This window comes from Hemiscyllium ocellatum, chromosome 28 (assembly GCF_020745735.1).
Source record: "Hemiscyllium ocellatum isolate sHemOce1 chromosome 28, sHemOce1.pat.X.cur, whole genome shotgun sequence".
Lineage (NCBI taxonomy): Eukaryota > Metazoa > Chordata > Chondrichthyes > Orectolobiformes > Hemiscylliidae > Hemiscyllium > Hemiscyllium ocellatum.
Window position 1 is genome coordinate 38,285,676 of NC_083428.1, and position 25,945 is coordinate 38,311,620.

The following is a 25,945-nucleotide window of genomic DNA, read 5'->3' on the forward strand; positions in this document are numbered from 1 at the left end:
CTTGTGTGAAAATCGTTAGAAGACAGACTGAAACAAATAGAACTCCATCTGGGATACTGTGTCTTGGGAAAAGTTGAGACTGCATTGTCTGATTTTAGGAGCCAAATGAAGAAAATGGGTTTTGCGACATGTACTCACATTTCCAATATGTAAAGTCGCCATTGTCTCATCAGAGCAATACCGTGGTTCAGTGGCCAGCACTGCTGTCTCACAGCACCAGGGACCCAGGTTTGAATCCAGCCTCAGGTGACTGTCTGTGTGGACTTTGCACATTCTCCTTATGTCTGCGTGGGTTTCCTTCCACAGTCCAGAGTGGATTAGCCGTGGGAAATGCAGGGTTACAGGGCTGGAGTGGGTCTGGATGCAATGTCATCAACTGCCCCTCCTATGACAAGTTCTTCATCCATGGGATCATTCTTGTCATGGAGTCATAGAGATGTACAGCATGGAAACAGACCCTTCAGTCCAACTCGTCCATGCCAACCAGATATCCCAACCCAATCTAGTCTCATTTTCTGAAAGTGATCTACTTACTTTCAATAAAAATTCAGTTTCAAAGGCTAAACATTGCTCATAACTGAGGTTTCTTTGCCTTACAGTTTTGGCAAGGACTTTTTATGTCTAGTGTCTATCTTATCTAGCTTATCTTGTGTCTCGTTTGTGGTTTTACAACTAAACAAATACATCCTGTAAACTTACTGCACCATATCCTCTTAAATTGAGTTGTTTTGCTCCCAGACTTCTACTTCAGTTGTCACTTTGAGCTTCTTTGCACTGTAACAAATCTGACAAAGGCTCATTATCATAGGCTACAAAACCAAGTCTTTAGTGGACATTGATATTGAATGCCCCTTTGAAGTGATTGGAACCAAGGGGACCTTGCTGACTACAAGGTTCGTGATTGGGGTTGTTTACCTGGGCCAATCAGGAACCCTGGCTGACCAATATAACCAGAAGATTGGAATCTCCCCAGCTGAACACTAATTCTGAGCTGGCTGGCTATGGCCAGTGTACTGTGCACACGTAAATAAAGGGTGAGTCAATAGAAGTGAAGCTGGAAAAGCACAGCAGGTCAGGCAACATTTGAGGAGCAGGAAAGTCAATGTTTCAGGCTTAAAACTCTGTCAGGACTGAGGAGGACAGCCCAGAAGTAAGTAGAGGGAGGAGGGTGGAGCTGGGGTAAGGGTATGTGGGATGGTGATAGATGGTTGCAGGTCAGGGGTTATTGTGATTGGTCCATGGGGACGGTGGAGTGGATAGGTGAGTAGGAAGATGGAGAGGTTAGGTTAGGTCAGGAAGATAGTGGGGAGGGGTGAGGCTGGACTTAGAAGAAATACAGAATCATAGAGTCTCCACCATGTGGAAACAGGCCCTTTGGCCCAACAAGTCCACACCGACCCTCCGAAGAGTAACCCATTCCCCGATCCTATTACTTAACATTTACCCCTGACTATGCACCTAACCTACACATCCCTGAACACTATGGGCAATTTAGCACGGCCAATGCATATTTTTGTATTGTGGGTGGAAACCTGGAAGAAACCTTTGCAGGCACGGGAAGAATGCGCAAACTCCACACAGACAGTTGCCTGAGGCTGGAATTGAACCCTGGTCCCTGGTGCTGTGAAGCAGCAGCGCTTACCACTGAGCCACCATGCCACCCAATTGGACAAAGCTGGGAGAAGAGGTGAAGTCAATACTGAGGCTATGGGCTGAAATATCAGTTCCTGTTTGGCCTCACTCTCACAGTGTCAGAAATGGCCCAATAAGGGTGATTTGGTGATGGGATACCAGTCTTTGTGGAGCTACTTCACCTTTGTTGTTCCCTCTCCACTCACAGGTAGAGAAAATGTCTGGAATCATGAATGGACTCAACTGGATATCTCATTCCTTTATTGGATCTTGCCCTTTCATGAATTTTACTCGTTCAGAAGTTGAAGGAATTTTCAGCAGCTTTCAATGCCTCTTTGACCTTCCATAATATTATATATACCCTTTGGTGAGCAACAATTTAATCTGCTACTCATATATGTACTACACTTGTACACTTTCTGCCTTACCATCCAGTTTGCAAGTTATCCAATGCTCGAGAATTATCTTCTCCTGGAAATCTAATTCCGTGCTCTATTTGGCCCATCTCTGAAATTCAATCTTCCTGGCAATACTACGTCTGGTGAATTTGCTTCCTAATGTGAATAGGCATTTTGCTTTCTTTCAAGATTTAATTCTGAAGTAATGGCAGTCCTTCCTGCGTCACTGTTGTATCGTAAGACCTGTCCACACACTTTGTATCTGTAATGTGTTTCAGAACCTCCCCATGACAACTGCTGTATTTCTTTTTGTTTTTTGGGATAAAAAATATTGTGTTAGACCAGAGTTGTGTAATTCTTTAAATTGCTCTAAATCTGCTTTAAGTGGCTTGGATAGCAATTTCATCTGCCCTCCACTCCTGAGCTATGTGGGTTTTCCCTCATGATTCTCTTAATTTTATTTTCTCAGCCTTGTCACGATGTGCCCATGTGTTATGACAGCAACGCCTGATCGGAGTTGTAAGCTTTTGTTTAAATTACTTCAGGTTCAACCTGAATTGCTGTGCCATTTTAGTTTCTGTTCTTTTACAAGAGTTTTTTTGGTCTTGATCATACAATCTTCAATGTTTGGCCCATTCATTGGCTGAACTCAGAAGTGGGATCACTGCCTCATGATGTCGCTTATACCTCTACCTTCGAATGCCAGATTTCTCCTGTCCCACTGCATCATTTGTCAGGGTGGGTATGATTTCTGCATTGTTCTCTGAAGCATTCTTCTGTGCTAAGTGTTGGCATGAGGTTTGTGGGTTCACTGTTTTCACCAAACAGCAATATCTGTTTTCTCTTGAACCCTTCGGGGTTACCAACATACTTTTTTCCCCTACTTTTTCTTTCAATTACTCAGATTAGTTCTGAGGGAGGGTCACTTGACCTGAAATGTTAACTGGTTTCTCTGCACAGATGCTGCCAGACCTGTTGAGATTTTCCAGCGATTTACATAGAACATAGAACATAGAAAAATACAGCGCAGTACAGGCCCTTCAGCCCTCGATGTTGCGCTGATCCAAGCCCACCTAACCTACACTAGCCCACTATCCTCCATATGCCTATCCAATGCCCGCTTAAATGCCCATAAAGAGGGAGAGTCCACCACTGTTACTGGCAGGGCATTCCATGAACTCACGGCTCACTGAGTAAAGAATCTACCCCTAACATCAGTCCGATACCTACCACCCCTTAATTTAAAGCTATGCCCCCTCGTAATAGCTGACTCCATACGTGAAAGAAGGTTCTCATGGTCAACTCTATCTAAACCCCTAATCATTTTGTACACCTCTATCAAGTCACCCCTAAACCTTCTTTTCTCCAATGAAAACAGCCCCAAGTGCCTCAGCCTTTCCTCATATGATCTTCCTACCATACCAGGCAACATCCTGGTAAACCTCCTCTGCATCCGTTCCAGTGCCTCCACATCCTTCCTATAGGATGGCGACCAAAACTGCACACAATACTCCAGATGCGGCCGCACCAGAGTCTTATACAACTGCAACATTACCTCAGGACTCCGGAACTCAATTCCTCTACCAATAAAAGCCAGTACGCCATATGCCTTCTTCACAGCACTATTTACCTGGGTGGCAACTTTCAGAGATCTGTGTACATGGACACCAAGATCCCTCTGCTAATCCACACTACCAAGTATCCGACCACTAGCGCAGTACTCCATCTTCTTGTTACTCCTACCAAAGTGAATCACTTCACACTTAGCTACATTGAACTCCATTTGCCACCTTTCTGCCCAGCTCTGCAGCTTATCTATATCTCGCTGTAACCTGCCACATCCTTCCTTACTGTCAACAACTCCACCGACTTTCATATCATCCACAAACTTGCTCACCCAACCTTCTAGCCCCTCCTCCAGGTCATTTATAAAAATGACAAACAGCAATGGTCCCAAAACAGATCCTTGCGGAACACCGCTGGTAACTACACTCCAAGATGAACCTTTACCATCAACTACTACCCTCTGTCTTCTTCCAGCCAGCCAATTCCTAATCCAAACCTCCAACTCCCCCTCAATGCCATACCTCCGTATTTTTTGCAGTAGCTTACCATGGGGAACCTTATCAAACGCCTTACTAAAATCCATATACACCACATCTACCGCTTTACCCTCGTCCACCTCCTTAGTCACCTTCTCAAAGAATTCAATAAGGTTTGTGAGGCACGACCTGCTCTTCACAAAACCATGCTGACTATCCTTGATCACATTATTCCTATCCAGATGTTCATAAATCCTATCCCTTACAATTCTCTCTAAGACTTTGCCCACAACAGAGGTAAGACTCACCGGCCTATAGTTACTAGGGTTATCCCTACTCCCCTTCTTGAACAAGGGAACCACATTTGTTATCTTCCAGTCTTCTGGCACTATTCCTGTAGACGAGGACATAAAAAGCCAATGGCTCTGCAATCTCTTCCCTTGCTTCCCAGAGAATCCTAGGATAAATGCCATCAGGCCCAGGGACTTATCTATTTTCACCCTTTCCAGAATTTCCAACACCTCTTCCCTACATATCATAAAGCCATCCATTCTAATTAATTGTGACTCAATATTTACATCGGCAACAATGTCCTGTTCCTGAGTGAATACTGACAAAAAGTATTTATTCAGTGTCTCCCCAATTTCTTCAGCCTCCACACGCAACTTCCCACTACTATCCTTGGCTGGACCTATTCCTACCCTAGTCATTCTTTTATTCCTGACATACCTATAGAAAGCCTTTGGGTTTTCCCTAATCCTACCAAACAAGGACTTTTCATGTCCCCTCCTTGCTGCTCTTAGCTCTCTCTTTAGATCCTTCCTGGCTACCTTATAACTCTCAATCGCCCCAATTGAACCTTCACGCCTCATCTTTACATAGGCCGCCCCCTTCCCTTTAACGAGGGATTTCTGTTTTTGTTTGATTTCCAGCATCTGCGCTTTTTATTTAGATTGTGTTTTTAACCAATGGTAGAAAGGAAAAAATAATTTACTTTCATACAAGGCTATATAACTTATCTCTACCTCCTTTTTTTTAAAAAAACCTATACTATATAATCAGACACACACGGCACAAATATTCAGGGGAGGAAAGAGAAAATATGTCAACACAGTTCTGCCACCAGTCCAGATTAGAGTATCAATGAGTTACCTATCTTTAGTTCCCTGCCAGTTTTAATTTGACTCTTTAATAAGAGGTTGTGGACACACCAATTCCCAATCTTTTGTTTACCAATTGAAGATTCGCCCTTTAAGTGCTTCTGAATATATTTTCCCCCTTTAGAGAGATTTAAAGAGAGACAGAGAGAGTAGATTGCTGTTCTTTTCCCTTTTCTTTTACTTATCCAACCACAGAAATAAGAAAAGGAAAGAGATGTTTTCTTTTTCACAATCTGAATATTTCTACTGCACTTTCCAAATCCAAACTCATTCAGGGACAAATCATGAAGCTATTACTTTGCTGAGTAGCCTTGAACACACTCAATCTGGCCCTGGCTCAAATACCAATCAAAAGTCTCTTGCTGGTGTAATGGTGCTGCTCCTTTAACAAGGTCATGCTGTCCCTGACTTTCTTTTCAGAGAGGGCGTAAAAGCAGCGATTCTGAAAAGTCTCGGTTTGAAGGGTTTTAGGGCCTTTTTATCCCTAACAGACACTGCCTTGGGCAAAGGCTTTCATGTTTTAAAAAAAAACACTTGTACAATGAAAGGGATGTGGCCAGTTCTCCCAGCTCAGCATTTCTCTGGTTTGATTTTTAGCAGTCTGACTGTTCACTAAAAGCAGGGAGTCACTCAGTGAGGCTGCTGGCCCAAGAAACTGCCCCATGGAAGAAGGTGTTCCACGCTGAATTTCTCCGTTATCTCTCTCAGTTTTTCTCTCTTTCTCTCTCTCCTGTAAGGCCCTGTGTTTGATTTTTACCGTTTTTTGCCAAGGGGTGTTTATGGGGATTGTTACAGAAACTTGGAACAGCATCGATATAGTCTGTTGGGTTTCCTGATAGGTTAAGTTATTCTACATGCTGTTCTCTTTCGTTTGTGTTTCATTCAGCAATATTGCTAATAATTACTTTTCTGTTTAAAACTAACTAGTTGAGCCATCTGCATCCCTCCTGGAATATCCACTCTCCACCTGCTTAAAGCAACCAGGCCTGATCCATGACACTGGGCAAAGCAACTATCAATAGACACACAAGGAACAAATATGTGGCATCTTCCCCATATTTCTTGAACAAGGACAACACTGCAGCTGCAACCCACAATGTGTCTCCATAGTTTGATTTTTTTTTAAACTTCAACGTGTTCTTCCACAATCCTTTGGCCTAAAGCAGTTCCTTTTCCCATGTTTAAGTCCACAGTCCGAAAAACAAGTGTTTTTTACATATGGCTTATGATATCCATCTACCTAGACTAAACAGAAGAGATTTATGAAATAACCTACATGAAATCTGTAGCTTTTTGCAACTGTTTATAGATTAAATGAACATGATCCAAAATTGCTCCAGAGACTATTAGGAAACTCCAGAGCTGTCTCTTTAGATTCCCTACAGTGTGGAAACAGACCCTTCGGCCCAACCAGTCCACACCGACTCTCCGAAGAGCAACCCACCCAGACCCATTTCCCTCTGACTAATGCACCTGATACTATGGGCAATTGAGCTTGGCAAATTCACCTGTCTTGCACATCTTTGTGACTGTGGGAAGTAACTGGAGCACCCAGAGGAAACCCACGCAGACACAATGTGCAAACTCCACACAGACAGTCAGCTGAGGTTGGAATTGAACCTGGGACCCTGATGCTGTGAGGTAGCAGTGCTAACCACTGAGCCACTATGCCACCACTCTTGCAAGCTCTTACTTTACACTGACAAAGTCCTCATACATCTCGCAGTCAGTGATGCTGACTGCATTCAATTACCTTTTCAGAACCACTCAATTTCACCTCCCCATTTATCATCAGTTTCACAATCTGGACCATGGGTACAAAATAGGGATCTTTCTTTCCATGTCTCCCATCAGGTTGGACAGCGCAGTATCTGGAAACTTTGACACATTCTCCTGTAGGTTCGGGTTGTGCTGAAAACATCACAGCCCAAACTGACATTTGCAACAATCTCCCACCACCTGAATGGACCAAATGGCCTCCATATCTGCCCCCTCCTAAGTCACTTTGTGCAGCCACAATTTATCGCTGCATTTCGAAATGCAGGCACTGTTTAAGAAGTGCTAGCCATTTGTGATATTTGAGCCCGACAGACACACAGAACCAATGAACAGCTAGCAATCATTTAAAGGAGCAGCTTGCAAATGTTTAACATGATGGCTGCAATATAATCCGGGGTGCTCCAGTTTCTTCCTACAATCCAAAGATGCGCAGGTTAGGTGGATTGGCCATGCTAAATTGTCCCAATGTGTCCAGGGATGTACAAACGCAGGTTTACGGCGATAGGGTGGAGAGGTGGGTTTGGGCGGGATGCTCTTTGGAAAGTCAGTGGGAACTCAATGGACCGAATGGCCTGTTTCCACACTGTAGGGATTCAGTGACTATATGATTCTGTAATCAATGGACAGCCCTTGATCACTTTAACTTTTAGAATCTGAACAAGTTTGTCATCCACAATGTTTATGTCAACACTGATCTGACTGTTTTTCTACAAAAAATCTGATCTTATGAAAAACTCTGCTGATCATGTCTTAGCATGCAGTAAGTTCCATTCCCTATCACCTCTGTACTCGCTAACCTTGGCTCCCAGTCAAGTGCCATTTTTGTTTTCAAATCTCCCATGGCCTTTCCCCTTCCTGTCTCTGTGAACTCCATATCCCACCAGCCTCCAAGATATCTGCATTCCTCTAACTCAGACTTCCTGATTGGAAAACAAAAAATTTGAATTTATGTATTCATATTGAGGATACTCTCCACCGTGTTGAGTGGCACCATCGTTACACTAAGTGAGATAATTTCAAACAGATTTGGGACCCTTTGGACAATCACAAGGTGCTGTGGGCCATCAGCAGCAGAACTGTACTCCAACGAATTGCACTCTTGAAAAGACATTTGGATAAGCATGTGAACAGGAAAGGTTTGGAAGGGATATGGACCAGAAGCAGGCAATTGAAACTTGTTTAGTTTGGGATTATATTTAGGTTGAGATCCCTGCAAATACATGGGATAAATGTGGATTTTAACAGCTTCCTCATTTCCCTTCTCCCCACATTATCCCAGTCCCAAGCCTCCACCTTGGCACCACCCTCCAAGTCCACCCCTTGACCTATCATCTTCTCCCTCATCTTCATCCACCTATCACCTTCCCAGCTACCTTCCCCCCAGCCCCACCCCCTCCCATTTTTCTTTCAGCCCCGACCCACAAACCTCATTCCTGGTGAAGGGCTTATGCCCAAAAAGTCGATTTTCCTGCTCCTTGAATGCTGCCTGACCTGTTGTGATCTCCAGCATCTGCCGTCCTCTCTTTCTCCTGGGATTACATTCAGCATGGACTGGTTGGATAGAAGGGTGTGTTTCTGTGCTGTATGACTCTATGATTCTGGGGACTCATGATCCAGCATATCCCCCACTCCACCATTACCATCAAGCCATAGGATTAATCCTGGGTTGGAGATAATTGTGCTTCCCATCTGACATCTTGAAAAAATGGTTTGGGATGGTTTAATTCTCAGTAAACCGGTATGCCAGCCACTGTCGTAAATTCTTATACCTGCACCCCACCCCGACAAATATCAAAGCAAAAATTCAGCTTCTAGAAGTCCACCCTCATGGGCAACTTTCAAAAAGAAAGTAAGATTTCCTACCCATCTTGTCCCTGCCGAACATCACATATGCTGGTGGACACTCTGTACGTGCTTAGCCTTATGGTGCAGTTATGTCTATGACCACTATCTCAACTACAATCAGTTAATGTAACACAGGCCAGCACTCAAACCACCTTCCGAATGGGCTTATCTCGTTTTAGACAGCTCACTGCTCCACAGCACGGTGGCTCAGTGGTTAGCACTGCTGCCTCACAGCACCTGGGTCCCAGGTTGGATTCCAGCCTCGGGCAACTGTCTGCGTGGGTTTCCTCCGGGTGCTCCAGTTTCTTCCCACAGTTCAAAGATGTGCAGGTCAGGTGAATTGGTCATGCTAAATTGCCAATAGTGTTAGGTGCATTAGTCAGAGGGAAGTGGGTCTGGTTGGGTTTCTCTTCGGAGGGTCGGTGTGGACTGGTTGGGCTGAAGGGCCTGTTTCCACACTGTAGGGAATCTAATTACAGGGCAATGAGCTGAATCAGCATTTGGAGATCCGGAACTCCATGCATGCTTGTGTCCATAGAGAGTAGAAATCTGTGCTCAGACAATGTCACAACAACAGACAGCAGGCACATTCTGCCTTATCAATTTATGAATACACGTTAAAGAAATCGGGATCAAAACTTCGATTTCAGGATTAGAATTAGAATTAGGTTTGATTGTCACATGTACTCAAGTACAGGAGTACAGGGAAAAGGTGAGCTAAGAAGGAGGTCATTTCACCCTTTTTGCCAATTTTTAATTAAATTAGGTAATCCCCATCTCTGGATACAAACATTCTCAATAGTCATACAAGAACAAGAATTTAGGTTGAAACCTTGTTTTTGTCAATATCACAAAGTGTGAAACAGACACTGAAAGGTGCTAAATGAATTAAGGGAGAGAAAAGGCAATCAAAATAATTTTGAACAGGTTTCTAAAACGCTTAGGAACTCTCGCCCCTCCTAGGTTTAAAAGTCCCCATTTCAAGCAACTCCAAAAGCTATACCCCTGAAATAACTCCACGAAGGCTGGTATCCCATCACCAAGTCGCCCTTTATTTACACGTGTATGCTAAATGACACTGACCCAACCAGCTCAGAGCCAGTTCCGACAGCGAGCAGAATTCCTGACAGGCAAAAGTGAAGACTGCAGATGCTGGAGATGAAAGTCGAGATTAGAGTGGTGCTGGAAAAGCACAGCAGGACAGGCAACATCCAAGAAGCAGGAAAATCGATGTTTCAGGCAAAAATCCTTCTCCTGACACTCCTGTTTATATCTGTCGGCCACGATTCCCTGATTGGATCAGATTAACAGCCCCAATCAGGGAACTTGTATTCTACGAGGTCTAGCTGACTGACCTTATTCCAATCATTATAGTTTCCACCTGCCAAGTGAAAACTGGAATTCAGGGGCCTCCTCTCCTCTCCTCTGTCGTTAGCACCAATAATAGAAGGAAAGGAATTTCATTCAGGGATGGGATTATACGGGAAAAGGAAAAGCTCATTCAACCTTTGCAGTTGTCCATTTGCCTGCCATGGGTCCTCTAAGCTCTCAATACAATGACTAAAACTATCAATGTTTGAACATCTGTCTTACCATCTTGTGGGAGCACTGCATTCCAGGCTTCCACTGCCCTTTGTGTGTAGAGGTGCTTCCTGAGCAATGTAGCTCTTATGTTAACATTATCACCTCCTCTTCTTTTGGATTCTCAAACCAGATTTAAGAGCTTCCTTCCATTGACGTTAATCATAGTAAGGGTACCTTCAATCTGAAGGGCCACAAAATTGCCTGTTACCTCTCCCTGTAACAGTTCAAGCTGGTCAGGTATCATGAGAATGGATCAGAAGCCTTAATTCAGACAAACAAAATCAGAACTGAATTAGACCATTCAGCCCATCGAGCCTGCTCCACCATTCAATCATGGGTGATATGTTCCTCAACCCCATTTTCCTGCTTTCTCCCTTCATTCTGAGGCTGCGCCCTCTGGTCCTGGCCTCTCCAACTAAAAGTACCATCTTCTCCTCATCCACTCTATTCAGGCCTCTCAGTATTCTGTTACTTATGATATATTGAAATGTTAAATACGTGTTTTTTTTTGTAAAAGGACAGATCATCCAAAAAGACTGGCTGAGAATGTAAATTGAGTGGCTGTCTCAGAAATTCCTCTAAGTCTCAAGTGGAATTAAGGAATGATGCATCCAAAGAGTGTCAAGGGATCTTCAATAGGTGAGAATACAAAGGGATGATTGCCTTCTCTTAGTAGACAATTATCTCCCAGACTACAGGCATAATATGAATTGACAAAAAAGGAGATTCCGAGTAAAAAACATGTTGTGCTCCAACCTTTCGGGAATACAAAAGAAAGGGTGATTAAAAAAAATAATTCCAACGCCATATTCATGTACGTTAGAGTGCCAGTGTACTAGCGTGCTAATGTGACAGCTTCAGGTTCAGGTTCCACTGTGGTAAACTGTGCTGTGAAAGGACACAGTGGAAAACTTTCTCTCTCCCTCTCTCTCTCTCTCTCTTTGCTTGCTGACAACAAATCAAGCCAGCAAAGCCACTTTTGAAAGAGTCATGATATGGGGATGCTGGTGTTGGACTGGGATGTACCAAGTTAAAAATCACACAACACCAGGTTACAACTACCTGATGAAGAAGCAGTGCTCCGAAAGCTTGTGTTTCCATTTAAAGCTGTTGGATTATAGAGATGCTGGAAAAGCATAGCTGGTCAGGCAGCATCTGAGGAGCAGGAAAATCGACGTTTCGGGCAAAAGCCATTAATCATTCCTGATGAAGGGCTTTTGCCGAAACGTTGATTTTCCTGCTCCTCGGATGTTGCCTGACCGGCTGTGCTTTTCCAGCACCACTCTAATGTAGACTCTGATTTCCGGCATCTGCAGTCTTCACTTTTGCCTGTTGGACTATAACCTGGTGTTGTGCGATTTTTAACTTTTGAAGGAAGCAGTGCACAAATTCCTTTCAAAATGCAGAATGGAGAATCTTCCAAAAAAAATTACTAAACTGCAAAATCTAACGCTACCAGAATCAGCCACCTTAATATCCTCGAAGGTTCACAATCGATTTGTCACCGACAATCCAAAAATTAAATCTTTGTTTCTCCCTTTACATTTTGAATTCACTTCACATTTCAAACCGGAGGCGTATGCCTGTTACGTTTTACTGGATTAGTGGTGCTGGAAGAGCACAGCAGTTCAGGCAGCATCCAAAGTGCAGCGAAATCGACGCTTCGGGCAAAAGCCCTTCATCAGGAATAAAGGCAGTGAGCCTGAAGCGTGGAGAGATAAGCTAGAGGAGGGTGGGGGTGGGGAGAGAGTAACATAGAGTACAATGGGTGAGTGGGGGGAGGGGATGAAGGTGATAGGGCAGGGAGGAGAGGGTGGAGTGGATAGGTGGAAAAGGAAATAAGCAGGTAGGACAAGTCATGGGGACAGTGTTGAGCTGGAAGTTTGGAGCTAGGGTGAGGTGGGGGAAGGGGAAATGAGGAAACTGTTGAAGTCCACATTGATGCCCTGGGGTTGAAGTGTTCCGAGGCGGCCTGATGAAGGGCTTTTGCCTGAAACGTCGATTTCACTGCACTTTGGATGCTGCCTGAACTGCTGTGCTCTTCCAGCACCACTAATCCAGAATCCGGTTTCCAGCATCTGCAGTCATTGTTTTTACCTTGTTACGTTTTACTGTCTTTTCCACATTTTAGTAGCTAATAATTTATTTTACTTTATTTACTTTATTTTACTTTAACTCAAGAAAGCCCTGTCAAATTGGTTCCTTTAAAAATAAGAATACGTTTGTCTGGGAAAAGGCACTCACAACAGAATTCATCCCTGTTAAATTAACCATGCTGTGATTAAACAACAAATAGGTTGAAGAAAGGAGGAGGAGACGTCCATCCTTCCTTCCCATTTGGGAGTATCCTGGCCAGAATTGGGGACCATTGGCAGGAGGCCAGTCCTAACACAGGGGTGACAAGAAAGCTGCTCACTGGATTTTATCTGCCTCATCTACCAACACCCCATTCAAATGTGGTGGATGGGAAATGTAAAGCCGTCTGATGTTTCTTCATCGCCATACCATCTTCCAGCTCCCTCTCTTATACTCCTTAGCGACCATACCTTGGTTATCTGGAAGGGGAAAGGAACCACGATAGGTCAGGTTGATGTGAGGGAAGGGAGGGCCAAGCAAGAGGTGAAGAATTCCCTTGCATCATCTGGAGATTGTAAAGCAGAGCAGGATGTGAAGAGGAAATGGAATGGTGAGAAGGAGGAATAAGGATCAGGATATTGCTTCAATTCTGCTGCTGCCCACAGTGTCAATCATTGCTCCTTTTTAAGTGTGTGCCTTGCCCTGTACTGGAGTAAAGGCTGAGGTTAGTCCTGCTGCTCTCAGTAATGTCCCGAGGAAGAGAGAGCATCGTGAGTCAGTGGCCATAATACGGTTTGTTTGGCTGATATGGCTTTCATGGTTGAATAGCTGGCCGTTTTGCACACTTTCTCACCAAATCCCCCAATGCAATCAATGATGCTACAGTGCATCATTGGAGAACCTCAGAGTGTGCACTCTGCCCCATTGTGCCATTCTTCCCCGGATTAGGATTACTTACTGCACAAGCTCAGCGTTGGTCAGCTAGCTCAGATGGTTTGAGCATGGTGCTAATAAGGCCAAGGTCACAGGTTCAATCCTCTTACTGACCAAGGCTGCAGGTTTCCAAGCACAAATTAAACATTGTGTATGGGGGGGGTGGGGTGGGGTGGAGGAGAGGGGGAGAACAGTGGCTCAGTGGTTAGCACAGCTACCTTCCAGCACTAGGGGCACCGGTTCAATTCCACACCTGGGTTGCTGTGTGTGTGTGGAGTTTTCACATTCTCCTTGTGTCTGTGTGGCTTTCTTCCAGGTGCTCCGGTTTCCTCCCACAGTCCAAAGATATTCGGGCTGGGTGGATTGGCCATAGTGTCCAGAGATGTGCAGGCTAGGTGGATTATCCACGGGAAATGCAGGATGGAATAGGTCTGGGTGAGATGCTCTTCAGAGCGTCAGTGTGGGCTGAATGGCCTGCACTGTAAGGATTCTAATTACTAGTGCTGCATCTCCCCTTTAAAAGGGGGTTCAGCTTCAATACTGAACCTTAATTTAACTCGTGCTAGCCTCACCTGATATTGTGACCCACCCCCAACTCCTCAAACATGCATACACTTAACTGTGCTCTTAATGTTCACTGGACACCACTATCTTTTAAATTAGCTGGCAGCATGTATTTTGTATTCAATTTAAATTAGAAGCAATGACTTTTGGGTGCAATCCAGCATTGCTCCCATTTCCAGGCCTTGTCCAATTTCACGGCAAAAGAGTTTAGCTGATAAGGATTCTGCTACGAGCTGTCTTTGTCCCAGCAGCTGTCCTCTGGGGCATTAAATCCTCCAAGGACACAACTGATAACTCACCAGGAGGAGAGTCTCAGGCCCCTATAAGCGTCTCCACTTGAATGACTTGACTGACAGCTCACAAGGTGAAGGCACTGGGATGCTATTCATAATAAAACTGAATTTAGTTAATTGGACAAGAGAAATGTGTTAATCTTCACAGAACCAAAGTGAATATTATGTGAAAAAAGGAAGCAGGAATCAATACTTCAGAATTTGACCATGCCTGCCCATCATTTCCTTGGAGATTGAAAGCAATAACTTGATGAATTCTCTGTTCTTTTGTTTTATTGCAACCACCTCCAGTGTCCGTATAATTCTTTCGTCATTAGTTCATGGGTCATGATTGGTGGGATTTAAGCACAATTAATAAGTCTTGAACATAAAACCAGTTTAACTATGGTGACCATGATGCACGAACATTGATTGTTGTAAAAACCCATCTGGTTCAGTAATATCTCTGAGCAAAACAGAAATCTGCCATTTTTATTCAGTCTGGTCTACATGTGACCCCAGACCCACAACAGTACTCTCTGAAATGGTCGAGCAAGATACTTAGTTTAAGGATGAGTATCAAATGCTAACCTTGCCAGTGATGCACATGGCCCAGCGAAAAATGAAGAAAATAAAGTGTTGCTTATCCCTAACTGCCCATGAGGTAAGTGTCTTCCAAAGTCATTTCTGATGGCTCTTAAGATTCAATTATATTGCTCAAGGTTTGGAGGGACATACAGGCATGCAATTTGGTGAGCCACCATCTTGAACAAATGTCTCCGCATAGATGGTGTAGCTACACTCAGTGTGCTGTTACAAAGGGAATTATAGGATGTCCATCCAGTGACAATGAACTGATGTTGATACAGTTTCAAGTCAGGATGATGGGTGATTCTTACTGCTCAATTCCATTGTTCTTCTGTCTAGCAAAGGTCTCAGGTTTGAGACTTTTACTTTTTTCTTATATATATGTCTGAATGTCTTAGTACAGAGGAGCATTTATTTCAAGAGGGCTAGAATACAAGAACAGAAATGTACTGCTGAGGGTGTATCAGGCACTGGTCAGACCACATGTGGAATTTCTAATATTATGGCGGTGGAGTAGGGCTTCTGAGCCCGGGTCACACCACTCCATTCGCTTATCTTTTCATTTATTTTCTTTTTTGCTCTCTTCTCTCATTTAAAAAAAATATTTGACTTACCTCTTTAACAACAGCATTAGGGGTAGCAAATGGGCCCATCAGCATGGACTCAAATAGGCCCATCAGCACAAAGTCGAGTAGGCCCAGCAGCATCGACTCGAGTAGGCGCAGCAGCATGGACTTAAGTAAGCCCAGAAGTGTAGACTTGAGTAGGGCCCAGCAGCGCAGACTTGAGTAGGCGCAGCAGCATGGACTCGAGTAGGCCCAGCAGCATGGACTTAAGCAGGCCCAGCAGTGTATACTTGAGTAGGGCCCAGCAGCGCAGACTCGAGTAGGGAGCTACAGCACGGAATTGAGTAGGCCCAGCAGCATAAACTTAAGTAGGCCCAGCAGCATGGACTTTTATAGACCAGCGGCATGGAATTAGGTAGGCCATCAGCACAGACCTGAGTAGGGCCCAGCAGCATGGATTCAAGTAGGCCCAGCAACATGGACTCGAATATGCCCAGCGGCATGGATTTGAGTAAACCTAGCAGTGCGGACTCCAGTAGGGCCCAGCAGCATGGGCCTGAGTAGGGCCAGCAGCATTGTCCTGATTAGGGCCCAGCAGCCACAGACTCGAGTACAGCCAGCAATGCGAACTCGAGTAGGACCCAGCAGTGTGGACTTGAGTAGACCCAGCAGCATGGACTCGAATAGACCCAGCAGCCATGGACTCAAGTAGAGCCCAGCAGCACAGACTTGAGTAGACACAGCAGCCACGGACTCAAGTAGGGCCAGCAGAATGGGCCTGAGTAGACTCAAGAAGACCCAACAGCCACAGACTCAAGTAGGGCCCAGCAGTGCGGACTTGAGTAGACCAGGCAGCACGAACTCGAATAGGGCCAGCAACACAGACTTGAGTAGGGCCCAGCAGCATTGGCTCGAGTAGGGCCCAGCAGCATTGGCTCGAGTAGGGCCCAGCAACATGGACCCAAGTAGGGCCCAGCAGTACGAACTCGTGTCGGCCTAGCAGCATGGATTTGAGCAGGCCCGGCAGGGCGGAGTCGACTGGGCCCAGCAGCAAGAACTCGAGCGTCGAAGTTGGAGATGAGTATGGGTTCCCAGTGAGGTCTGTGTCTGGTGCAGATTCATGGAGGTGGCAGCTGAGCCACGTTTGGGCCCAGTCTGAGACCCGGCAGCATTAGCAGCTACTGCCTCAGTGAGGTGGGCCCGAGGTGGACTCATGGCAGCAGAGCTGAGCTTGGGCTGGTGCACTACCCAGCAGCATCAGTGATGCCAATTTTGGCAAGGAACAGCAAGGACTCATTCACATCAGCGTAGGCGAAATGGTGTTGAAGAGTGGTGACATTCATTCCAATGGTGGCGTAGCAAAGGGGACTCATCACTGGCCACCATGTCCATGGCCCATGATGGAGTATAGATATCATAAAGAATAGTAGAACAGCTTTGGAACCTGTATGTAAGGAAGGATGTTTTGACCTCGGAGAGGGTTTAGAGGAGGCTTACAAGAACAATTCAAGGGATGGAAAGCTTGTCATATGAGGAGCAGTTGAGAACTCTGGGTCTGTACATGATGGAGTTTAGAAGGATAAGTGAGAAATCTCATTGAAACTTACAGAGCATTGAGAGGCCTGGATAGAGTAGACATGGAGAAGATGTTTCCACTTGGCAGAAAAGGTCATAGTTTCAGAAAAGAAAACAATCAAATTGTGATCAAAAAGAGAGGTTAATGTTTTAGGATGGTTACAGTAGCAGCAAGTTTTCCTAGGGTAAATAATTGGTTTAGATCTTACATTTCGGCAAGCTGATATTTGTGATAATGTTCATGCAATTAATTTCAAGTTAGGGGGCATCAAGAAACAATTGTTAAGGATAGAATTAGTAATCATATGGTAATAGGTGGGCTGAGACAAGCCTAATGGACTTCTGAAAGAGAAATTATGTCCAACTAAACTGTCTCCAAATAACCAAAGCATAACAATGAGAAGGTTTCGTGGGGCTCCCCAGGCTCATGGTTAAATCTAAACTAAAAACAGAATTAATTGAGTTTGGCTAGCATTAAATAAGTGTTACATACTGTCAACAAGAAGGCAACTTGTGACTACAAAACTGACACAAATATTTTCCACTGTTGTAAAAACAATGACTGCAGATGCTGGAAACCAGATTCTGGATCAGTGGTGCTAGAAGAGCACAGCAGTTCAGGCAGCATCCAAAGTGCAGTGAAATCGACGTTTCGGGCAAAAGCCCTTCATCAGGAATAAAGGCAGTGTTCAGACTGCAAGAACCGGCAATGGGTTGTAAAGCAATGGGGTAGCCAGTAAAGAACATCAAACCCCATTGGAGCCACCTGACAAATCTGTAGCTGAAGGAACTCGGAGTGCAACGCCACTTAGTGAACAGATAGCCACAAGATGTATATGTCTGATGGTAGATGGTCAGCTGATTTGGAAGAGGCAAATGACTTCCTCATCTTCCCAGGAAGAAGCTTAGGTAACTGTTTCCAGGCTTAAGCTAAACTGAAAACAATCCTTGAATTGTAGAAGTGAGGAAGTAAATATGGGGGTTTTACCAACAATGCAATCACCAGGTTCTCTCGTGAAAACATTCAGGCTAACTAAACAAATATCGTTCACAGAATTCCAGAATGGACTTTAATTGCAGTCGTGCTGCTTTCAGTGCTAGATGTGAAGCTTTCAGCACTATGTAGGTTTCCTCCAGGTCCTCCGGCGGCACGGTGGCACAGTGGTTAGCACTGCTGCCTCACAGCGTCAGGTTTCCAGGTTCAATTCCAGCCTCGGGCAACTGACTGCATGGAGTTTGTACATTCTCCCCGTGTCTGCGTGGGTTTCCTCCGGGTGCTCCAGTTTCCTCCCACAGTCCAAAGATGTGCAGGGCAGGTGAATTGGCCATGCTCAATTGCCCATAGTGTTAGGTGGGTTACTCTTCGGAGGGTCGGTGTGGACTGGTTGGGCCAAAGAGCCTGCTTCCACACTGTAGGGAATTGAATCTAATCTAATCAAAAGTGAATGAGAGAATCCTGACCAATCAACATCTTGAAATAAGACATTTACCTGCTTCAGTACAAATGTACGGTAAACCGAAAATGAAGATCTGCTGACACCAATGGAGGATGTGGTTCATGCAACTTCATGGAAGCCACCATTGGGAAGGGGTAACCAATGCCCATAACTTAAGATATTGTGAGGAAGAAATAGTTCAGTGATTCAAGATACCACAAAGAATACATTTTCTGTTTGAGCAGGAGAGACGTTCTCCATGAGAGGTTAACAGTCCTCCAGTTCAAAGGGACCTCCAGACTGTCAAGGAGTGAACCAGGGGGATACAATGGTCTTCCACCCACACTTCAGAATCTGCATAGAATGTTTTCCCGGAGAATAGTGAAACCTCCAAATCAGCTCTATTTATAATGTCCACAAATGAATAACATTAAAAATGAATTTAAAAACTTGTACATGGAACTGGAAGAGTTAAGACTGAGGAGTATCGTACAAACCAACCACTATGATGATATGGACTTGTGAGCAGAACAACATAAAATCTCAAAGGAGGAAGATCTAACATCTGGTCCTCCTCAAGATCTCAGAAACAACGCATCACATTATTGTCAATCTGTAACATTAGCTCTAACATGCAACAAACTATATCTCGCAAACTAAAAGAGACTTTTCTAGTTAGACCAGGAAGTGATATTCCTCTGATACTCTAGATCAATCAGGCAATGTAGCTTCCAACACTTAAGAAGATGATGGTGGCAGCTGCATTCCCTGTGAGCCAGCAGCGTGAATTGGCGTGACCATTCAACATTGTTGAATGTGCCTTGGCAAATTGCAACAGTACATCATGCATATAATAGACATCACCTCTATTATGCATATTTGGGGAGAAAATGAATGTTTTAGGTGGTGGATGGGGTATCAATCAATCAGCTGCTTTATTCTGGATGGTATAGACCTTCTTGATGTTTTTTTGGAGCCATCCAACTAATTTGGGTAGTTTTACATCAAGTCTTGTAGATGGTGGAGAGTCAGTAGGTGAGATACTCACTGCAGAATTCTCAAGCAATAATCTGCTCTTATGGCCAAAGCATTTATGCGGCTGATCAATGGTTACCCCCAAGTTGTTAGTGGAAGTGAGCTCGGAAATGGTAATGCTATTTCATGTCAAGGGGGAATAGTTAGATCTTCCTTTGTGGGAGTTGGTTACTCTGGGGCAACTGTGCGGTGGGAACTTTTCTTGCCACTCATCAGCCCATACTTAAATGTTGAGATTAGAGTGGTGCTGGAAAAGCACAGCAGGTCAGGCAACATCCAGATATACTGCCTGACCTGCTGTGTTTTTCCAGCACCACTCTAACCTGGACTCTCATCTCCAGCGTCTGCAGTCCTCACTTTCGCCAAACCTGAATGTTGTCCAGGCTGTACTGAAATACGATGTTAGCTAAGTAGTTGTGAATAGAATTGAACACCAAATAACATCCCCACTTTTGACACCACATGGTAAGAATCGATTTGTTAATTTGGAAATTAATGAAAATCTTTGAACTTATCATCTTGGAGAATGGTATAAATGACATAAATGCATCTATTCATTCATACTAAAAAATGTTATACAACCATGTATAAGGTAGAAGATGTAGTTCCAGGCTCTGAAAGTACAACTATTGGCCCACAATGGAACATTTAGCTTCTCTGCTGACTAAATAGACCATGTGCTCAGGTGAAAATGTTCATATGTTTCCAGCTCTCATCCTCAGTGTAGAGTCAAGTAATCTGCTGTGTTTTTTCTCTGACATACACAGTCAAGAGGCCCAAGAATTGATTTAGTTGTCAAATATTTTAGCACATTGGTACATTTGAAATACTTCTTCACAAGCAAATACCCAGGGAGTAAAATTAATCATTCAATCTCTCTCATATTTCATATATATGCCAATCAACCAAAAGACAGCTGAGTTTGTACAGCAGCTTAATGGAGTACACTGTGAAATTGATGCCAAATGCTCATTAACCTAGTTCTTCTGAATGGAATGCTACGTCATCACTATTACCACAAACAAAATTGAAACATCTGAATAGGAATAGCACAAATTAGCATCAAATTTCAGTTGTAGTGACAACAGGGCATTGCTTCTGGATTTGGCTTCCTTTGGCAATGCGAAGGGGGTGATTAACCATTATACTTGGAAGGATATACTTGCCTTGGATTAGAAACAAAGGTTCAATAGATCGTTTGCTTGGAAGAGAGACCAGGTAACTGGGGAGAGATTGACTACAATGGGCTTAGATTCCCTAGAGAGTCAGTTGGGGGAAGTTGTCAAGAAGCTAAAACCAACAATATGGAACTTTGAAAAGGTGGGAGAGGAGAGAAAGGGCAACAAAAGGTATATGATCCTGAGCTTGGGATATAAACCTTCCCCCCCCTCCAGACTGTCAGGCCAGTGAGACAGGGAATGAGTTTTACCATTTTGAGATGTTGCAAGAAAATTGTGAGACAAGTTTTTCTTTCAACCTTGTCCACTTACCCATTGTAATTTCAAACATAGTGTTATTATTTTAAGGTGCTTTCACTATAAAGTGACATTCCAGTCTGCTTCACAAATATTGTGCTAAGTTAGAAAAGGAAATGTTAGAGGAAGGTCCGTGAAACATTTGGTCAAAGTGTCTAATTTTCAGCATTATTATATTCATTGCTCCTTAGCCTCCCTGACCTCTGCGCCATTCCCAGTTTGAGAATTGCTGTCAAGCTTCGGGAATTCTCTCTTTACCTTTAAAGATAGATTTGAACTCTCTTTCCTGATTGCCTCATTGTCCAGCTTAGCCAGTTGGTAGTCAGCATCAGGTCAACCTGATAGTCAGCACGTTGTAGACTCAAGCCTAAGTAAGGACTTGAGGTCTTATGGCCAACTTTACTCAACAATGTTTGGAGTTTAAATAATCTCTCCGAGAAGAAAAAATTGTAAAAGAGCATTTTCCTGTCAGAAAAGACCATTAGTCTCTGTCACTGAAGAAGTTTTAAATGATTTTAGCTTAGATTTTCACAAAATTCTGCTTTTATTTTTAATCCCTATCCCCACTGACATCTCCTGCACAGGTGAATGGGTAATTTGCGTTGTCTTGAACATCAAGTTGCTTCAACTTCAAGCAAAACAGATTTTTTTTTCCCTTTTGGTGGACTTAGCTGATCAGTTATTTATCATCATCCTTAACTAAAATAATTACAATCTTATAAAAATGTACCAAGCTCCGTGATTGTTTCTCCAATTGTAGAATAATCATTAAATATACCCCAAACAGAGTCATAAGGTTCTTACAGATCCAAAACCAAGACTTCTGTCCTTCTGCAAAGATGCGTTTTATTATTTGAAGACAATTTTACCACGTCCTAGTGTTATGGCACACGAGATTCCCTTACACAGTTTCTGCCTTACAGACAGTGAGCATCAGATTGAGTTCAGTTGCACAAGGTACAGGAGTTGTTGACAGGGATGCATCTTTATATCAAAGTAGGTGAGAGTGCAGTCAGTCAGATCTGGTGAGAATTAAGTGATGGGTGTATCTTGTAGATGTATGGAGTCAGATTGCTATTGTTGAGGCAATGGCACTAGTATTCAAGCAGAGTTGCCATGTCAGGTTATGGGCAGTGTAGTTTGATTCTTAACTCATAAGTACTTGATGGAACCCAAATACCATTGATTCATTTTCGAAGTAGCAGTTTCCTGTTCCTTCTTGCAGATGGACTCAGGTGCATTTTCATCAGCTGCAAGTCACATTCTTAGTTTTAGTTGTGTTGGCATCACAGACTAATATCCATATTCTGCCAACATTTGTGGGAGTACCACCAGCCAAACTAGGCACAAGCTGACAAGATTGTTGTCCTGATAATGTAAAGCTTATAATTGGACAGTAGACCTGATAGTCAACATGTTGCAGATTCAAGCCTAAGTAAGGACTTGAGCTCTTATGGTCAACTTTACTCAATAACGTGTGGAGTTTAAATAATCTCTCTGAGAATATTGAGTGCAATTCTGGTCTCCTTCCTATCGGAAAGGTGTTGTGAAACTTGAAAGGGTTCAGGAAAGATTTACAAGGATGTTGCCAAGGTTGGAGGATTTGAGCTATACGGAGAGGCTGAACAGGCTAGGGCTGTTTTCCCTGGAGTGTCGGAGGCTGACAGGTGACCTTATCGAGGTTTACAAAATTATGAGGGGCATGGATAGGGTAAATAGGCAAATTCTTTTCCCTGGGGTCTGGGAGTCCAGAACTAGAGGGCAAAGATTTAGGGTGAGAGGAGAAAGACATAAAAGAGACATAAGGGGCAACATTTTCATGCAGAGGGTTGTGCATGTATGGATTGAGCTGCCAGAGGAAGTGGTGGAGGCTGGTACAATTGCAACATTTAAAAGGCATCTGGATGGATATATGAATAGGAAGGGTTTGGAGGGATATGGCAGGTGGGACTAGAGTGGGCTGGGATATCTGGTTGGTATGGGCAGGTTGGACCGAAGGGTTTGCTTCCATGCTGTACATCTCTATGACTCAATGACTCTATAAGAAAAAATTGTAAAAGAGCATTTTCCTGTCAGAAAAGACCATTAGTCTCTGTCACTGAAGAAGTTTTAAATGATTTTAGCTGAGATTTTCACAAAATTCTGCTTTTATTTTTAATCCCCATGTAAGGTCAAAGTCAAGGAAGCAACAAGCAACAAGGGTGAGGAATCTAACCAAAAGGCCTTGAAGATTTCAAGTGATTTTCTTTTAATGGCCTGACCTGATGTGGGATTTATCTTTGAAAGAAAGATTGTTAGCACACTATCTTGAAAACAATTGGTCTTTGTTGTTTGTGTGAATGACTATTCAAGGTTGTGATTTGGAGACGCCGGTGTTGGACTGGGGTGTAAAAAGTTAAAAATCACACAACAGCAAGTTGTAGTCCAACAGGATGGACACCTCAGCACCACACTCTACCACAAACCCACAGACAACCTCACAATGCTACACTTCTCCAGCTTCCACCCAAAACATATTATAACAGCCATCCCCTATGAACAAGCCTGATGCATACACCAGATCTGTTCAGATGAGGAGAAATATGATGGGCACCTGGAAGTACTCGGGGGTGCCCCCATAAGAACGGAGTATGATGCTCAACTCATTGACCGCCAGTTCCAACGTGCAACAGCAAGGAACTGTAATGACCTCCTCAGGAGACAAACACCTGCTGCAACTGACAGGGTACCCTTCGTTGTCCAGTACTTCCCAGGAGCTGAAAGTCCACGCCGCGTTCTTTGTGACCTTATCAATGAGGATGAGCACCTCGCCAAGACCTTCCCCACACCTCCACTACTTGCCTTTAAACAACCGCCAAACGTCAAACAGATCATTGTTCATAGCAAGCTGCCCCGCTCTCAGGACAACTCCATACAACCTTGTCACGGTAGGCGCTGCAAGACGTGTCAGAGTATAGACATGGATACCACCATTACACTTGGGGGCACCTCCCACCATTTACGTGGCAGGTACTCATGTGACTCCATCAACATTGTCTATCTTATACGCTGCAGGCAAGGATGCCCTGAGGCATGATGCATTGGGGAAACCGAGCAAAGGCTACGACAACGGATGAATGGGCACTGCACAACAATCAACAGACAGGAGTGTTCCGTCCCAGTTCGGGAACACTTCAGTGGTCCAGGACATTTGACCTCGGACCTTTGGGTGACCATCCTCCAAGGCGGACTTCGGGACAGGCAGCAGCTAAAAGTGGCCAAGCAGAGGTTGACAGCTAAGCTCGGTACCCATAGGGAGGGCCTCAACCGGGACCTTGGGTTCATGTCACACTACATTGCACCATTGCACTATACACACTCACAGACACTCTTACACACGCACACACTCACATAGGCACTCCTATACACACGCGGACACACGTATACATAGACACGCACACAGACACTCGCGCACACCCCTACATACACACACACACTCCCACACTCACACCTGCATCCTCTCACAGACTTAGACCATTCTACACTCACACACACACATAGACACTCACTCTCACAGACACTTACAACTCCCCACCCCAGACACACAGACACACTCCTACAGACACACACACTCCCACACTCACACATACACCCCCTCACAGACTTAGACCCTGTACACTCATACACACACATATACACTTCTCTCACACTCACAACTCCCCACCCCAGACACACACACATATACACATACGTTTGTGGTGTGAATTTGTACTTGCAGAATTACATTGTACTTTGCTCAAAAACTTTTTAGATTAGAATCAGTCTAAACAATATGGCACAGACAGGGAACACAGGGGCTAACACCTTCAACATAGTATCTGGCTAACACCAATTGTTACAGTTAACCTGAGAATGTTTTTTATTAAAAAAGTTTTGTGATTTACATATGAAAGAAGTGAAACTATCATGGTATTCGAACTGATGAAAGACTCAACAAACAATCAAGGTATTTTTCAATGTATAATTTCAGTTACATCACACTGTAAAGGTTTGCTATAAATTCTGTGCCTTACATTTGTGTCCTCCACAACCACCTGATGAAGGAGCGTCGCTCCGAAAGCCAGTGCCTCCAATTAAACCTGTTGGACTATAGCCTGGTGTTGTGTGATTTTTAACTTTGTACACACCAGTCCAACACCGGCATCTCCAAATCATGTTTGTGGGAAGACATCTTTCACTGACTTCAAATGCCTTGATGTTGCTGAGGCCAGTATCCCCTGTATAATCCCAACGACAAGTCCATTTTAATGCTTTGAACTTTAAATGCAGTCCATGTTGTTTAATACAAATCAATGTTACAAATGGATATGGTTGGAAATCATTCAACACCAGGTTGTAGTCCGGCAGGTTTGTTTGGAGGCACTGGCTTTCGGAGCACTGCTCCTTCAACAGGTGGTTGTGTCCAGCCAATTAAACCTGTTGGACTATAACCTGGTGTTATGTGATTTTTAACTTTGCTCACCCCAGTCAAACTCAGGCATTTCCAAATCAGGTTTATTTGGAAGCACTAACTTTCGGAGCGCTACTCCTTCATGAAGTGATTATGGAGAATAAGATTGTAAGACACTGAAGGTTTACAGTATGATGTAACTGAAATTATATATCGAAAATGACCCGGATTGTTTAAGTCTCCTATCTTTTAGAATGACCATGTTGGTTTCAGTTCTTTCATATGTAAATCACAAAAGTTGCATTCTCAAGTGCACTTTAAAAATTGGTGTCATGTCGGCCCAGATAAGGTATTGAAGGTGTTAACTCCCTGTGAGGCCGTCAGTGACACAATGGTCAGACTGATTCGAATCTAAAAAACGAATTAATAGAATCTTACATGGATTCATGCAGTTTTTGAGCAAAGTAAAATGTAATTCTGCAGGTATACATTAACCCCACAAACTTATATGTGTATGTGTGCATGTGTGTGGGTAGGTGGATGGGTGCGTGTTGGG